The 15,967-nt window shown below is 54.6% G+C and overlaps 1 protein-coding gene across 5 annotated transcripts in view; it reads left to right on the top strand.

Moving 5' to 3' along the window:
• The window catches only part of AGRN (agrin), a 125,892-nt gene that overhangs the window by 26,186 nt on the left and 83,739 nt on the right, over positions 1-15,967 (top strand). The window lies entirely within an intron of this gene.

The raw sequence follows: 15,967 nt of genomic DNA, 5'->3' as shown, positions 1-15,967 counted from the left end.
TGGGTTGCTACTGTCTTTCAAATTGCGTTTTTTAACCTGCTTGCTCGTGTCTGAGCCTGTTGTGTTGACCAAGTGAATGATGAGCTGGATAACATCCAGCTGCAGGTACCTGGGAGAGGCTCTTGCTCTCTGGGCAGGCTGAGATAAGGCTGAGGGGAAGCTGCCTTGCCCAGAACCGCTACCCCTGAGCGTGTGTGCAGGGCGCAGCTTTGCCAGGATGGTTTTTCCTGGAGCCCTAACACAGGTTTTGGGCAGCCTGTACCACCCAGTCTGTGCTCTGCTGGTGTGATGTCTGTAAAAGGCAGCGTGTGCTGGGAGTGGAAAACAGCTGCCATTTAGTTATTCCATGGACCACATGCAGTCTGCCTTCCATGGAAATGAAATTCTTTCCCACTTTATCTACCGGATATATCCTGTTGTGAAGTTTGTTTGGTGTTTTTATCTCCTGTAGTCCATCTTTGGTTTGGAGCCGTTCAGTGGAACATCAAAGGCTGGATTTTTCCCACCCACTTACTCGGGGAAGTACGCAGCTGGCTGGGCAGGGGCAGCGCTGCCTTATGGTAGAGCAAGAGCCTCCATCAGAGCTTCGCTTCTACACGTGCTGAGGGACCTTGAGCAATAACCCAGGCCAGCCTTAAAGGTACTGACAGAGTCCTGGGCAAGCCTTCAAACCTGGGAATATGAGAGAGAAACTTCCGCCTCTAGAAGTGGTTCTAGTAAATAGAAAAAGGATGTCTGAGTTCAGACCCCATATCAAAGGGATCTGATGCTTTCACTGGTTTGTGAAAACTGAGCCCTTGAACTTCCCTGAGAAATTCTTGGCCCCTAGATCAAATTGCATGTCCTGGTGTCAGATCACACACAGACCCTGGTGGGGCAGAGGGCTGAGAGCTGTGGATGCCCGGGCATCCCTCGGGACCTGAGGCCACTTTTACCTGTAAAAAAAGATTGGAGCAGGTTCTTCAGGCCCAGGGCCACGGGGGCTGGCACTGCCGAGCCTTGCAAGGGCCACTCACCAGCGTGGGGAGAAGCTGGGGCTGGCCCCAGCAGTTGTGCAGCACTGGGCTGGAGAGCCCACGCGTGGCGGGGGTCTGGCGTTGCGTGGCTTCTGAAGTGCCACCTGGCAAGACCTGAGAGGGTCACAGAATCATCTCAGTTGGAAAAGCCCTTGAAGATCCTCCAGTCCAACCATGAACCTCACACTGACCGTTCCCAACTCCACCAGATCCCTCAGCGCTGGGTCAACCCGACTCTTCAACCCCTCCAGGGATGGGGACTCCCCCCCTGCCCTGGGCAGCCCATTCCAACGCCCAACAACCCCTTCTGCAAAGAAATCCTTCCTAAGAGCCAGTCTGACCCTGCCCTGGCGCAGCTTGAGGCCATTCCCTCTTGTCCTGGCGCTTGTTCCTTGGCTCAAGAGACTCATCCCCCCTCTCTGCACCCTCCTTTCAGGGAGTTGCAGAGGGCCATGAGGTCTCCCCTCAGCCTCCTCTTCTCCAGACTAAACCCCCCCAGTTCCCTCAGCCGCTCCCCATCAGACCTGTGCTCCAGACCCTGCACCAGCTCCGTTGCCCTTCTCTGGACACGCTCGAGTCATTCAATGGCCTTTTTGGAGTGAGGGGCCCAAAACTGAACCCACTCATCGAGGGGCGGCCTCACCAGTGCCGAGTACAGGGGTAAGGTCCCTTCCCTGTCCCTGCTGGCCACGCTATTTCTGATACAGCCAGGATATCATTGGCCTCCTTGGCCACCTGGGCACACTGCTGGCTCATGTTTGGGTCTTGCAGACCCGGGCTGGTCTGTCAGCTGGCCTCACCCCAGCTGTAAGGCAGCAGCTTTCCTATTGCTGGAGAGATGATGGGACTCTCTGGACTGAGCTGTTTGGAGCCAGGAGGCTCTGGGGCAGCGAATTGTGGCTGGCAGCACTGATGGGCTTGGATCCTTGTCTCTCCCCACCTCACCTGCGGGGAGACATTCTTCTTGTATCTGCACATCAGCCCTGTGCTGGCTGAGGTTCACCTGCCACTTTCTTGGTCTTTTCTGGGGGCAGAGATGAGATGTGCTCCCTACAGCAGCCCGGGCGACGTGGCTGGAGTCGTGGTGTCCTCTCTGCTTCCCTGCTGCGAGCTGGCTGCCCGTGCGCCCCGTTTCCAGGGGCTGTTAGCTGAGGTCCTCTGAGCTGGAGAGCAGCTCGGAAGGTTTTCCAGCTAGCTAATGCTGATACTGCTATTGTTATAAGCTTGTGACTAGTTAAAAACCAAACACCCTGCTACTAATGGCTTCCCACAGAAGCGAGAAGGGTGCTCTGTAGGAGCTGGCTGATGTGGCGCAGGGTAAACATGGACTTCCCAATCCTGCACTGCGTGGTTTTTCATTTCAGATGAACTTGTTTTTTCTCTTCTCAAGCCTGCTGCATTCTCATCCCCTGGGAAAGGAGCTGTCTTGCTTCCTCATCCTTCCCTGCAGGGTCCTGCCCCAGGTTCTGCTCTCGCTGGGGCTTTGACAGCTCGCTGCTTTGCAGGGCGTTTCTCTCCTCAGCAGGGCAGCTCCCAGGCCAGCTCATGTTCCAGGCTTTATTTGCTAACAAACTGCAGGAGGGATTTCTGAGCTGCCTTGGTGGGATGAAGGGTATCTCTTGAGCTAGCCTGTTATTTTAAAGCTGCCATTCCTTTTGCTAGTCTCATCGCAAAGGGAGTCTGCCCTGGGCACGCTCCAAGGGGTGATGTGCTGCAGACAGGCCCAGGTACCTGCTCTGCTCTCCCCAGGGTAACACCTTTTTTGCTCAGCAAAGGGGAGAGAAACAGCAGCTTCCTTGGTGCTTGGCCGTGCTGCGGCTCTCGCAGCTGTGCTCGCCGGAGAGGGCTGCAGCGGAACGGTGGATGTGCAGGTCTCAAGTGCTCTTTGGAGTAAAGTGCTAGGAGTGAGTCTGTTTTCAGCAGGGTTTCATAGCAGCGTGGGCAAATTGGTTTGGACAGAACACGACCCTTCCATTTGCAGGTGAAAGGGAAGCTGGTGGTAGACAGAAATAGCTCAGAGATTTGTTAGTGGCTGAAACTTTGGTTGCCTGGGAGCATCTCTGCTTTGGATTCAAGCTGAGGGGGCATATCTGCCAAATTCCTCCTAAACTCTGCCTTCATCCCAAGCTTCCTACTGACACCAGCTGATCTACTTCATGCTCTTCTGGCTCATGAGAACCCTTGCCTGCTGAGCTCAGAGCTGCTGGCTGGGACCCAGTTCCCAGGCACTGAAGCAGGAGGGAATCTAAAGAAACCCAGGCTGGAATTGTTTTTCTAGACTGATAATTTCTCCCAGACAGCTCTGTTAGACTCCTAGCCAGCTGGACTTGCACTTTCTTTGCCCAAGGGAGTCTTTTCTAGACTGTGCGAAGGCCTTGCAGGCTGGCTCCCTTGAGGCTGCGAGTGATGCTTTCAGCAACATCCTCAGCTCTGCTTGTGGCATCTGGATTTAAATGCCATGGAGCCAGAAAGGAGCAGGGCAGGACTGGTGGGAGAAGCTGGCTGTGACTTGAGGGTGCGTGGATGGTGATGTATAGCTTTACAATAGCTGGAAGCATCCTCAGGGGTACAGTTCTGGGAGCAGTCTTGCCAGTGGGAGGATAGGGTGTGTGGTGTTGCCTTCTGCGTTAAGTGTAGCTCCTTTGAGCTCATCTGAACTTGACATCATGCCCACCCATGTGCTACTGTCATGCTGAGTCCAGTGCAGGAACTGCAGGTCCGTCTGGATTTAGCCAGTCCTCGTTAGCTCCGTGGAGCATTGCCTTTGTGCTTCAGGCTGGGCTTTTGCAACCCTGCCTCTAGGAGAGCGATCAGAAGAGCGGAGGAAACAAAAGGAAAGAGATGCTTTAAGATGGCAGCTGGACCACTCCTGCTGGTGCAGGCCTGTGGGCAAGCTGCCTCTGAAGGCAGGAGGCTGTGTTTATGTCCCTGTGCTGCCTGCCCTTGCACCCAGAGGGGTGGTGGCTGTGCCTGAGTTGGTGGCCGTCACCTTGGCGAGCGTGCTGGCATTATCCCCATCCCACAGAGCCCGAACCCGCTCTCCAGGAGCATCACACTTGGCAATGGTGGCACTGGGAGCACTGGGCTCTTGTGTACCCAAAGGGAGCTGCCTGCTCTCTGCCTGCCAGCGGCTGCGTGTGCCGTGTTATGTTGCCTCTGCAGAAAGAGGAGTGTGTGAGAAGTGCTTTCTTCTTCCCCAAAGCGAGGATGTCCCCCCCACCTCCGCCCAGCCGAAGCGTGGGAACCCTTTGGTGAAGTGCTGCCCCGGAAATCGGTCCCCGGGGTGAGTTGGTGTCTTTCTGCCGAAAGGATGAAGGGAAGCAGCAGTGTGGGCTGGAGCCCCTGCCCTGTGAACCCGGCCAGTGAGCTTCCAGCCCCTAGAGACCCTCTGGCCATTGCATCTGTCACGATAAGAGAAAATACAGCTCCAGGGTTTCTGTTTCCCGAGCAGAGTCTGGTGGCTGGCTGGCTCCTTCGCACATATTCGGTGCCTTTTTCTCCGCTTTCCAGCGGGGGCTTTTCCTCCCCCGCCGCAGAGGTCTGCACTCTGACCCTGTGCATGCAGATCTGCAAGGACTCAGCTGCAGAGGATGGGCCCTTCCCGCACCGCTGCGGGTTTGTCTGTGCAGAGGGCTCGTGGGGGTGTAGATTTGGCCACCTCTAGCCTGGCGAGGCGGTGGCTCCTGTCACGGGGCAGGAGGGGGAGCGCACCAAGGGGTTAAGCTGCTATTATTATGCTTTTATGCAGCAGACCCCACTTGCCTCTCGCAGCTCCAGGTGCAGGAAGGGGAGATTTGGGAGCTCCCAGCTGGGAGCAGGCACTGTAGGAGGAGGGAGGATGCTGCTGTGGGAGGGCACTGGGGATGTGCACAGTGGCACCTTGCAGAGGGGCCTTGGGCACAGCCTGGCACAGTCAGAGCTTTGTGCAGGGAACGCCGGCTTGTCAGAGGGAGTTTTTCTTCCTCCTCCTCCCAGCCACCCTGCTCTGTGGCTTCTGTGACATAATGGGGCTCAAGGGAGGTGGGACCATGCTCGCTGGTCTCTGTGTGGCCCGTTGCTCACAGAGCAGTCGTGGCTCACACAAACACACGTCCCAGAGCCCTTGGCAGAAGCAGCTCCACTGCGCCTGGCCCGCGCGTGGCTCGTGATGGCATGTGCCTGGCTCTCCACACACCACGGTACCCATGGCATGGGACGTGAGGTAGTGTCACATCTGAGCGTACGTATATGTACCCTCCTGACTCCAGCCTGTGTGGCTGCAGCCCCGCAGCAGTTGGTGGGGCTGGGGATCTGCGCTGCCGTGTCTCTCTAAGCGCTACCCTCGCCGCCACGCTCCTCCGGCGCGACAGCCGGTGCTCTACCAGTGTGGCAGCGCGTATGTGAGGATAGAGTTGAAAGGAGCTGGCACTTGCTTGAAGCCTGCCTCAGATTAAAGGCTTTCCCTTCACAGTAAATCTTGCATGTCTTACATCTTAATGTGTTACATTCTTCGCCCCGGAGCGGGGCTGGAAACCGGCCACTGTAACACTGACCTGTTACAGGAATCATGCCCGCGTACGACGTGGGAGATCTGGGTGTCGTGCTGGGTGCTGCTCCCGCCTGGGGTGGGAACCAGTTGGCCTCGCTGTGTGGGAGTCTTGGCCGACGGGACGGGCGAAGTCACAGCCTAGACTGTGGAAAGCGGCGTGGTGAGGCTGTGGGGTCTGCGTGGCACTTCAGTGCCTGTAGGGGACAGATAATTGGCTCTGCTGGTTCATTTCAACTGCGTCTTCACTTGTATGTGCGGTTCAGGGGGTTGGTGGTTGTTTTAAATCCTAGAGCTAGCTCTGCATCTGCAGCTAATGGCAGTTTAACACCAGTTAACAGCCTTGCAGTTCAGACAGATGGTCTGACTACGCTCTGGGGGTGTCAAAATACAGGAATAATTGTTTACAGGCAGAAAACTGCCTACGTGGGAATCAACACCCAAAATTTGTTGGAATTTGTTCGGAAGGAGCCCGTGGCCTCAATCAATAAAGGATGTGTGCGGTGGGCTCCCTCCCGCCGAAAAGGGGCTGTCAGAGGAGCTTAAAAACGGGAGAATTGTAGGACTGGAGATGGGGGAGCTTTCACCTGGTGTCACGGGGCAAGCAGTGTGACCTGGGCAGGCTGGTGGGTGCTGTCCTGCGGCTCCCAAGCGCCTTTCCCCAGGGCAGCAAGTGTTTAGAGGACAAGATGCTTTGGGGTCGCAGCTCGCTCGTTCTGGCTCACTGCCTAAAGGCAGGATGGAGCGTGGACCCCCACCCTGGCAGGGGTGGTCCTGGGCCAGGCGGCAGGTGAAGAGCAGAGAGGTGGCTGCCGGGGCACGGTCACTCCTGCCCTGCCTTGGCGGAGCGTAGCAGGGCACATTCCTCTGCCCTGACTTCAAAGGTTGTTGCTGCATATACAGAGCCCAGCAGCCTTGGCAACCCTTGCTGGCCAGAGCGTTGGCAGCAGCTGTCTGCTGCTGTTCCCCGGCTCCGTTGGGCTCTCGCTGCCCTTTTGGCCTTCCCGCTTTGGGAGAGATGCCCGCTGCCTCGCTCCGGGAGCCAGGGTATGTGCTATGGGTACGTGACTCTGCTTTCTGCTGGCCTGCTGCTCCCAAACCCCTGCCGGGTGGTTTACGTTGGTATCATTTCTACCTGTTCTCTGAGGCTGTACTGTCCACCATGGTGATCTTAAGGGAATTTCGGAGCGTCTTTAAGCTGTGTTTTAGTCTCAGCACCCTTTTGGAGGGGTATCTCCTCATTCACCGAGGAGGGAAGCTGCAAAAATGACACCCTCAGCTTAGGACTTTATGTTAAAATGGAGTGAGATTGACCCAGTCCCGAGGGCATGCCCACTGCCAGGATGGGACATGGCTCCTGATCTAGATCACCTTTATGCCACGCCATAGCCCAGAGGGACTGACTGGGCGAGTGGGTGGGCTAGTCTGTGGGGCAGAGCACTAGCCAGCTCCCTGCTGCAGCACAGCATTTCAAGCTCCACGCCTGGGCAGTTGGAGCTGTAAGGAGAGAACAGCCGGGTCACCTTGTGGCTTGGCCCTTCGGTTAAACATGGGGCAACGTCTACTGGGGTCTTGCTTCCTGGGCTGTCTGGGTCCCAGGTCTTGCCTTTCTTCCAGGGACGGTTAATCCAGGTCTGCCCCCCTTGCTTCTGCAGGGAGGGTGTCTGCGGGCATCTTCTCAGCCAAGCAAAGCAGGGACGTGCTGCATCTTTATGGGAGGAGCAGACAAATAAGTGGTCACCTGAAAGAGATAGGGCACTTACCGGGGTTCATAACTTTATCAGGGCTGGGGCAGGATCTGTTGTCACTTCTCTGCAGTTAACACAAGGACTGTGTGTGTTCCTGTTGCTTTATTCGCCAGCCCTAGATGGGGAGGGGGTACTGCGTATGTCGGCAGCAAGCCGCTCTCTTCAATCGGGAGCAAACCTTTCTCGTGCCTACCACTTACATCCTTAGGTTACCTGAGGTGAGTCCCCTGTTGTCCCATGGTTTCTCCCCTGATTTAAGCAGAACAATATCCCTTTGTCTCCAGGGGATGGTGAGTGAGAGGTGTCTTAAGTGCTAGTGGAAGTGTTGGGACTTTTCCAGCCCTGGCTCCTTGCCTAGCTTTTTCTGAGCCATCCAGGTGACTTTAGCTCCATAACCCTGTCCTGAGTCTGGGAGCATTGCTGCAGCCCAATTAGGAGATTAAAACCTGCATTAGGAAATGAGGCTGATGCAGTGTGGGCCAGCAGTACTTTCTTGCTTTCGGGTCCTCCAGCTGATTGTGGTTCATGGGCTCCTTCAAGTCTCCTGAACTTTGTCCACCTGATCCCAGCCCTCAGAGGGGACTGCAGAAAAAGGCTCTTGTAATAGTTGTGCGTTCCCCTCGTGGAGCATTTCAGGTATATCCCTTGCAACAGGGGAGAAAAGGGGTCTGACTGTACAGAACAGATGTTGCAGAGGACAAGGTGATAATGGAATTGCCAGCAACAACCTTTGGAGGTCCTGCTAACCTTTGCCATACGAGCTAGGTGTGTGGGGTGATGCAAGGCAGATGGACCTGGGACCTCCAGGGCAGGAGAGTCTGCTCACTTGCTCACCTTTGTCTCTCCTCTCTGCCAAGATCCTGTGTAATACCCTGGCTGCTGCCCTGCAGAGTGCATGCCTTCGCCACAGAGAGGTCTGAGGCTTTGTGGCATTCTAGTATGAGGGGAGTTGCCAGGAGAGAAAATAAACTTGGTTGCTGCTTTCTTCCTCCCCATGCTCACTGCGTGTGCATCCTTCAACTGCTCCGTGCCCTGGGCTGTACCCTTGGCAATACCCCTCCATCCTGGCAGGGCTTGGATGTTTCTTTGGCAGATGGACCCTTTCCCCTTGAGGTGTGTCGCCCATTTCACACCGCACTGATGGTACCCAGCTGAGCTCCTCACCACCCTGCTTCTTCCCTGCCACCAATTACAATCTTTATGTGGGTTTTAGCAGGTAAATCCATCCTTGTCTGGTTGGCTCAAGCACTGCTCAGGCATTTCTCCTTCCTGGGGAAAGGCAAGTCCTCTTCTGCCACATAATCTGTCTGCTTCCCCCTTACTGAGTTTTGTTGTAGCACACAGGAGGTGCAGATACCCCCGGGACTTGGGATGCTGCACAGCCTCATTCTGTGGGGGTCAGGCCTGTTCCCTGAGCTGCTTGTCAGCAGCGTGGCAGGAACCAGGGACTCCACTGTCCTCTGTGCCACTGATAAGGCTTATCTGCCGTCTGCTGGAGTCCCTGCAGATCCACAGGGGTCAGGGTTTCTCCCTTGCTTTTATCCAGGCTGTTCTTCATGGGCCTTTGATCCGTACCCTTTATCTGGCTCAGAGTCGGGGTGGGTGAGGGATGATGCTTTGCAGGTCCACTGAGCAGTTGGCTGCTCTTGAGGGGCTGTAGGCTTCTGGGGGTGAGTGAGAGTGGGGTGGCGGACTTCTCGTGCAGGGGGTGAGGAGTCCCCCCTCCTCGCCCTGATTCTGGTGAGCTTTTCTCTGTGGCCAGCAGAACCAGCCTGCGCTGCCTGGGGAGGAGCAGGGCAGAGCGACTCTGCTTGGCAAGTCTGGGGGCAGAGTTTACTCTGGTCTGACCAACTGGTTTTTTGCCTTTTTTTTTATTTTTTTGCATGTGCTGTCCTCTCCCACGTGGATTCTGGATTATTCATTACTAGGTAAGAACAGCATTTATCTCCTTTCTTGGACTGAAAGTGGGGCAGGGGAGGCCAGGACACATTTGGTCATGACACACAAGGATGCCTTGTGTGATGGGAACTTACAGCTTCAAGGGAGCAGAGTATGTGTGTGTGGGAGGCTGATTACTTGGATCAGCCTGTTCCTGGACAGTCTAGCCCAGCCAGCAGTGAGCATGTGTGGGTGCCTGGAGGGCTTCTCGTCGTGGAGGGAGCTCTCCTGTGCAGGTGGCAGGGGTGAGCAGAGCACAGAGGGAGAGGGGACAAAAAGAGTTTGTCCCCTCTGCCCACTGCCACAAAAAAAAAAAGCCTCTGCCCCTTTTTCCTCCTTAGAGAAGTGGGAATAAAACTTCCATTTTGCAGAAGTGGGGTGGGCTGTGCATGAGTATCAACTGGTTCCTTAGGCAGTAGGCATCAGTGGCTGGGGGGAGTGATCGTGAAGATGGAGATAAGGATACCTGGAACGCTTCAAACTCGGGGCTGTCTTTCTCTGGTGTCTCTGACAGAGTTGGTAGTGACATTTTCCATCCCAGGAAAGGTGGTGGCTGGCTTCTCTTGATGCTCCTGCATCCCATACCAGACATCCCTTGTAGATGGATTGAACCTTCTTTTCGGTTCAGTTTTAAATCTTCTATATAAAAAAAATATCTTGGCCATCTCAGCCTCATGCTAGGACCATTAATTCTCTGTGATCACAGACAAGACCCCAGCCTGTCTTCCTGGCCCTTCTGCAGGCAAAAATGATGCAGAGCCTTTTGAGTTCTGCAGAAGTTCTGCAGGAGAGCATGTTGGGGCAGGCAAGAGAAAATACTGAGAGTTGTAGGACTCTGAAGCAGAAGGGAGCTGGTGCTGTCGGATACTGTCAGGCTTTTGCTTTATATCACCGGCAGTATGTTGGCTTAGAGAAGTTAGGGAGGAGGCAGTTTTTGATGAGGTTTATTTTGGTTTTTTCCTTGTTTTACCCCTAATGCTCTGGAGTGGGCAGCTACCAGTCCTTCACTGAACCTCACTGCCAGCTCTACTGGCCTCTGTTGCTGGCCCCAAGCTTGTTTGCTTGGAGTGACTGGCTGCTGCCTCTAATCCTGCTTTACCTGGCTGTGGGCTTTTGTGCCGTGCTGTCTTCCAGCCTGTTTCCTTTTGTGCTAATGGTCCCTTATAATAGCCCTGTTTGCTCACAGCATTTTGCAGCTAGAGACTGTTCTGCATCCTGGCATCTGTCTCTTAGATTCTGCTGTACCCTTAAATACATAATGTACCTGGAAAGGGCTATAAATCTCTCATGGTTTGCTATTCCTAGTCCAGAAGATCTCATGGCAGTGAGAGATGTCCAGCTGGTGCTCTCCTCCCAGCTGCTTCTGTGCTGGACCTGGCCTGTCTTGGTGGATCAGGGCGGAACTGCCCTGGGAAGTGGAGCGCTGCATCCTTGCCTTGTGTTCTGTCTTTTCCTGGGCTCCTGAGCCTGGACTCCTGCCGTAATCCTCAGTCTTGGCACTAACCGCTGGGCACAACGGCTGTAGTTTGGTCCTCATTACATTCTTTTGGAAGAGGGAACGTACTAGCCCTGAGAGCAAAGACCTCCTCTGCCCTGGCTCTCCTTGCGGCTGGAAGGGCAGTGGTTTTCCCTGTAAGGGTTACACAAGGAATGAGCACGTGGAGAGGTGAACACTCAGTGCTAGGAATGCTCCAAAAAGCTCCCAGCAGCAAGCATCAGTGCTGAAGTGCCAGCTTATTCCTTTACCAAGAGGAGAAAAGGGCCAGCTTATGCTTAAAAGGAAAGTGTGAGGTTAACAGGCAGTGCAAGTGCAACATTCTCGCTCCCTGATGATTTCCCTTCTGGAAACAAAACCCACATGGGCTTGGCTTTGGTAAAGATCAATAGGATTTACAGAGGCTGTTCAAAATCTTCAGGGTCAGTTGGTCAAGTGGGGTAAATTGGGAGAGCTTCAACGAAGGTTATAACACTTAATTGGTAACAGTGCCTCCAGTCTGGTGCTATGATTTAATGGGAAACCTGACCCTCTCTGCAGCCTCTGGAGCCCAGCCCTGCTGGGAGAGCAGCAGCCTGGGAACGGCCGACAGCCGCCGAGGGTGCTACTAAACAGCTCTCACAGAAAAGCTGAGTTTGATAGCCTTGGCATCATTTTAAAGGCTAGAGCTGGTGTTAGAGCTCTTATTTTTTTACTGGTCCTCCCCTCTTTCCCTCATGTGCGTTAGGTTATATGATGGCCCAACCAAGGGCCACCCCTCCCTGCATTGCAGATGCTCGGGGGAAGTGTATTTTAACCTTTTAAAGACAGCTTGGAGTCTTGCAATTTTAAAAATACATATTTCTAAAAACGTGAGCTGCTATGTAGTGCCCCACAAATCCCCCTCTCCCCTGCCTGCTGCTCCAGGGGCTGGCTTTGCTTGGGCGCTCCCCCCATGCTTCCAGCTGTGTCTTCCCGCAAGAGCCGTGTCTTCTTGGAGCACGGGGTGCTGAGAAGGACCATGGCCACCAGCATCGACCGTCCTGGAAGGGGCTGTGGTGGTGGTGCTGCCCTTGAGGCACGTGGCTGCCTACTGCTCTCTGCTAGAGGCTGGCTGACGCCGGAGGGTTTATTTGGATTCCTCTGGCTGGGAGATGCAAGACCTCAATCATTTAAGAAGTGCCGTGCCCACCAGTGAATACGTGGAGCAGAAACAGCAGAAAACCACACCTCACTAGTATGAGGAAGGGGCCAAAGGGGCTTCCTTGCTGGCTCTGTGCAGGAGCCCGTTACCGTGCTGTGCTCCTGCCGCGGGATGCTGGGACGCGAGGAAATGATGGAGCTTAAATGGGTTGAAAGAGGTAGGGTAAATGCAGGATTTGTGCTCAGGTGGGAGGGGGATTAGTAGGCTGATGACAGGGGGTGGTGAAGGATGTTATTTCAGGGTCTCCATTAAACAATTAAGAGGGAATTTTCTCTAGCCAGAGAAAACCGAGTTAAATACTGTGAACGGAGGCAGCTGCTTGTGCTGTCTGCCCTACATGGGACTCTGGCAATGACAATTCTCCAAAGGGAAAGAGAATGAATTTTAATGGAATCTTGAAAGACTTTAAATTTTCATGTTAACGTCAATTATTCAGGACAGTCGAAAAGCAACTTTAAAGCTTCGTAAAAAGAAAGAAAAAGAAGAGGCCAGTTTGATTTTTTTTTTTTTAAGATTAATTGATTTGCATTTTGTTCCACTGCAGTGAAACACGGACATTTTAAAGACGCCGGTGTTGGTTATTGCATCTGACAGCAGTGCTGAGGAGGAAGGGTATCAGGAAATGACTTATGTACTGCCTGGGGCATGGGAGAGGTACCAAGAGAGCCCGGTGGGGCAAAAGCCTGTATAGTCAAGGACACAGGGGCAGTACCCGTAGTGGGCAGCTAATGGGATTGCAGGCTGACTGCTGCACTTGCTGCTCAACCCAGAAAATTGCCTGCGTGGGAAGGCCCCGTGTGCGGGGAACCTCAGCGGTTCCGTGCGATGCCTCTGTTGGTGGGGATGGCTGGTCTCGCGGTGCCGGACTGCGTGTCCCTGGCTGGAGGCAGGGGATGCAGTCCTGGCCTGAGAAATGCATTCCCACTTTCTGACTGAGGAAGAAGGGCAGGTGTGAGCCGAGCCATGGCTTGTACTGAGCATGATGCCTGCCTGTGGCTCTGGGCCCTTCCCCCAGGCGGGGTCCCAGCAGCTGGGGCTGAGCCTGTGGAGGTGGCTGTGACCGCGAAGAGGACAAGGGTGTGATTTCATCCCCTCCCAGCCAGCTACATGCAGGGTGTGAAAGCATCAGAGCCGTGTTCAGGCTCTCGGGTGGGTCTGGTGTGCCACTGCCAGGGCTTGGGTACCACTGGGACATCCCCAGTTGGGACCCTCTGCCTCTCCAAGGACTTGTAGAGGGAGCAACGGGCAATTCTTGTTATCCAGCCTGTGGTGCAGGCATTCAGAGGGCCACGCTGCGGAGAAGGAGATCCCCCAGGGACCGTGTGCTCAGGCTTGGCAGCAGCGAGCAGGAAGAAACGACTGGCAAAACACAGGGCTGCCTGCCTGCTGCCTGAGCCTGCTCCCCGCTGCGGGGCGGGGGGGCTGTGCTGCAGTGGGGATCCCTGTTTGTGCTCAGACAGGCACCGCTGCCACGCAGCTTGCTCTTGGTGGGGACTGTCCCTGTGTTGTGCCCTGTCCTTGCCTCCTGCTTCGAGCAGCTCCGGTGCTCAGAGCATCCTCAATTCCCAGCGATTTCAGCAGCCTGATGTGCCGCAGCCTTGGCTGGTGGAGGGGGGATGCTGCGCATCGGCCTGTGCCCAAGGGCTTTGCTTGCTGCTGGTTGCACAGCTCCCTCCCTTGAACAAGACGTTTTCTTCTGTCTTGGTCCCGTGGTCGTTCTCACTCCCCTCTCACTAAGCCCAGGGCATCTGTCTGCGTTTCTGTTTCGGGTCCCCAGCAGGCTGATGCCTTGCCTCCCTTTGAGGGTGCCCCACGGGTGCAGAGGGGCTCCGTAGCACAAACACGTCTTTTATTCCCTGCTGCTGAGAGCTGCCAGGCCTGGCTGTCTTCCCAGAAAGCAGCGCTAGTTTAGAACATAAGCAGCTATTGTCTTAGCCCTGGAGACTGCGATCTGAGCTCTGCAGGCGCTGGGGGGGGGGGCCGAGAGAGGGGATACAGCATGCTAAAGGGACTTGAGAAAGGAGCCCAAGGAATACGGGAGATTTGCAGGCTCTCAATTATGCTCGTCTCACCAAAAATAATGCGGGTGCCTACTCCTCCTTTGACATTCGAATCGCTCTTCCACCCTGTCCCTGGGGGTGGCTGTTACAGTTAGTTGATGTCTAGCAAAGACTGGGTCCTTTGTCTTGCATGAGCTGGAGAAGGAAATGGGGGGGAAGAGTGGTCCTGCAGTGAGGGTCCCCTCCTGGGAGTGCACACCAGCTGGGACTGGGGTCCCTCACGCTCCCCCGGCTGTAGGGACTGGCAAATTGCTCAGGGAACGGACTTGCCCTGGTGGTAAGGGTGGTGGGGGTGATTCTGGTGGGGGCTTAGAGCTTCCCAGGGTTTTCCGTCTCAGAATAATAAACCCCAGGTCCCTGCAGCAGGGGCTGCGGGTCTGTGTCCCAGCTGAGCACCCCGGGAAGGGATGAGGCCAGCAGTACGGCTCAGCGGGGTGTGCTGGCTGCTTAACCACTGTCCGCTTCCCTCTGGGTTTGAGGTGTGATCAAAGCTAGGGCTGTGTGGGGTGCAGGAAGGCAGGATTATGAAGGTAATCGGCTATAAATGGGAGATTCTGCCTGCGCTTTTATATGAAGAAGTTGAATTTCTGCACAAGAGCAAAGGGATGATTTAGTAAAATGAATAGGTGGTAAGTGACAACCTATTGTGGTCAGGTGTGAGAAATTTGTGCAGCATGGAGGAAATATTGGCTCTGGATGCCACAAGGACTCAGAGGGGCTGAGGGCTGGGCAGAGCGGGTCTCAGGTCTCCTCCAGTCCCTGGGGCAGCTCATGGCTATCCTGCTTTCTTTTGGGTCTCCCTGTTCTGGGGAACAGAAACAGCTCTGCAGTTCTGTTCAAGGACCTGATTGACCTGTTCTTATTCGTGTCTTTGGCTTTGATTTGTTCTGAGTTCAGCCCTGCAATCCAAGGAAAATCGCTCCACAGGTACAATTACAAGCGGGGATGGTTGAGTAAGGGAAGCATAGAGTCCCTGCCAGATCCTCTAATCAGCCTTGAGTTGTGGGGAAGGAGACGAGTCTTGTGCCTGTTTTCCCCCTTATGAAAGCAGGGAGGGTGCAAGGGAGCTAATCATGAGGCTATTTCACGAATCATTTGGCCGTGATGAGCTGCGCTCAAGAAAGAGGGTTGGAGATGCTGGGTTTTTTCAGCTTAATCTGCTGGAGCAGTGATCCTCTGCCACTCAGCAGGCTGATGCCTGCAGCCAGCCCAGTCTGAGTAAACTTTCCCTGGCTTCAATAAAAATGTTAGTGTAGTAGAGACTCTGCCCTGTGGGTTTTTTCCTCCCCCCCCCCCCCCCCCCAGCGCGTCCTGGTACCCAACCCACAGCAGCTTCTTAAAAGTGTGTTTGGTGGTGGCACAGAGGGGAAACCTCAAATCCTTGCAAAGCAATTACTGCTAATGAGACGCTTCCTACACATCTGGTTTCAATTCTGGCTGTGTTTTGGGGACTGTTCTTCAGAGCTTGGGATGGAGGAAGGTGGGAAAATCCCTGCCTCCTCTTCTCCCTTCAGCAGCACCCTCCTCCCAAGGTGGCAGTTGGGCTGCTCGTTAGCTCGCTTGCCAAACCTAAACAATTAACACAGAAAATTGCACCTCTCCAGGGAGGTTGAGTTTCAGCAGCAGCAATTATTGGATGCTGATCGCATGCCAATTGATTGATATGTTTTTGAGAGCGAGTGTAATGTGTTTAATTAGTGTGTAATTTACAAGAGCAGGGACGGCTGGATGCCCCAGACTTAAGAAAATTTCTGAATTAAGTGCCAGCTGCAAAGAAAACGGAGAAATTCTCTTTTTTTTTAGTGTGCGGTCGCTTGTGTTTCATTTCTTTGTCTAGGGATTTAATGTTAAATTGATGGAAACTGGCTATTCTGACCTTTTCCAGCCCCTTGTCTTGGGCACTGGGCGTGGAAGGTGCAGCAGATCTGCCCGTTTCTGCGGGCTGAGCCGTCACCCTGCCCGACTGCTGGCTCCCTCCCGGCACTGCCTGCCCGCTGCGGCT

Source organism: Strix aluco, chromosome 22, assembly GCF_031877795.1.
Source record: "Strix aluco isolate bStrAlu1 chromosome 22, bStrAlu1.hap1, whole genome shotgun sequence".
Taxonomy (NCBI): domain Eukaryota; kingdom Metazoa; phylum Chordata; class Aves; order Strigiformes; family Strigidae; genus Strix; species Strix aluco.
The sequence above is the reverse complement of the archived record's forward strand: the minus strand, read 5'-3'. Positions and strand labels throughout refer to the sequence as shown.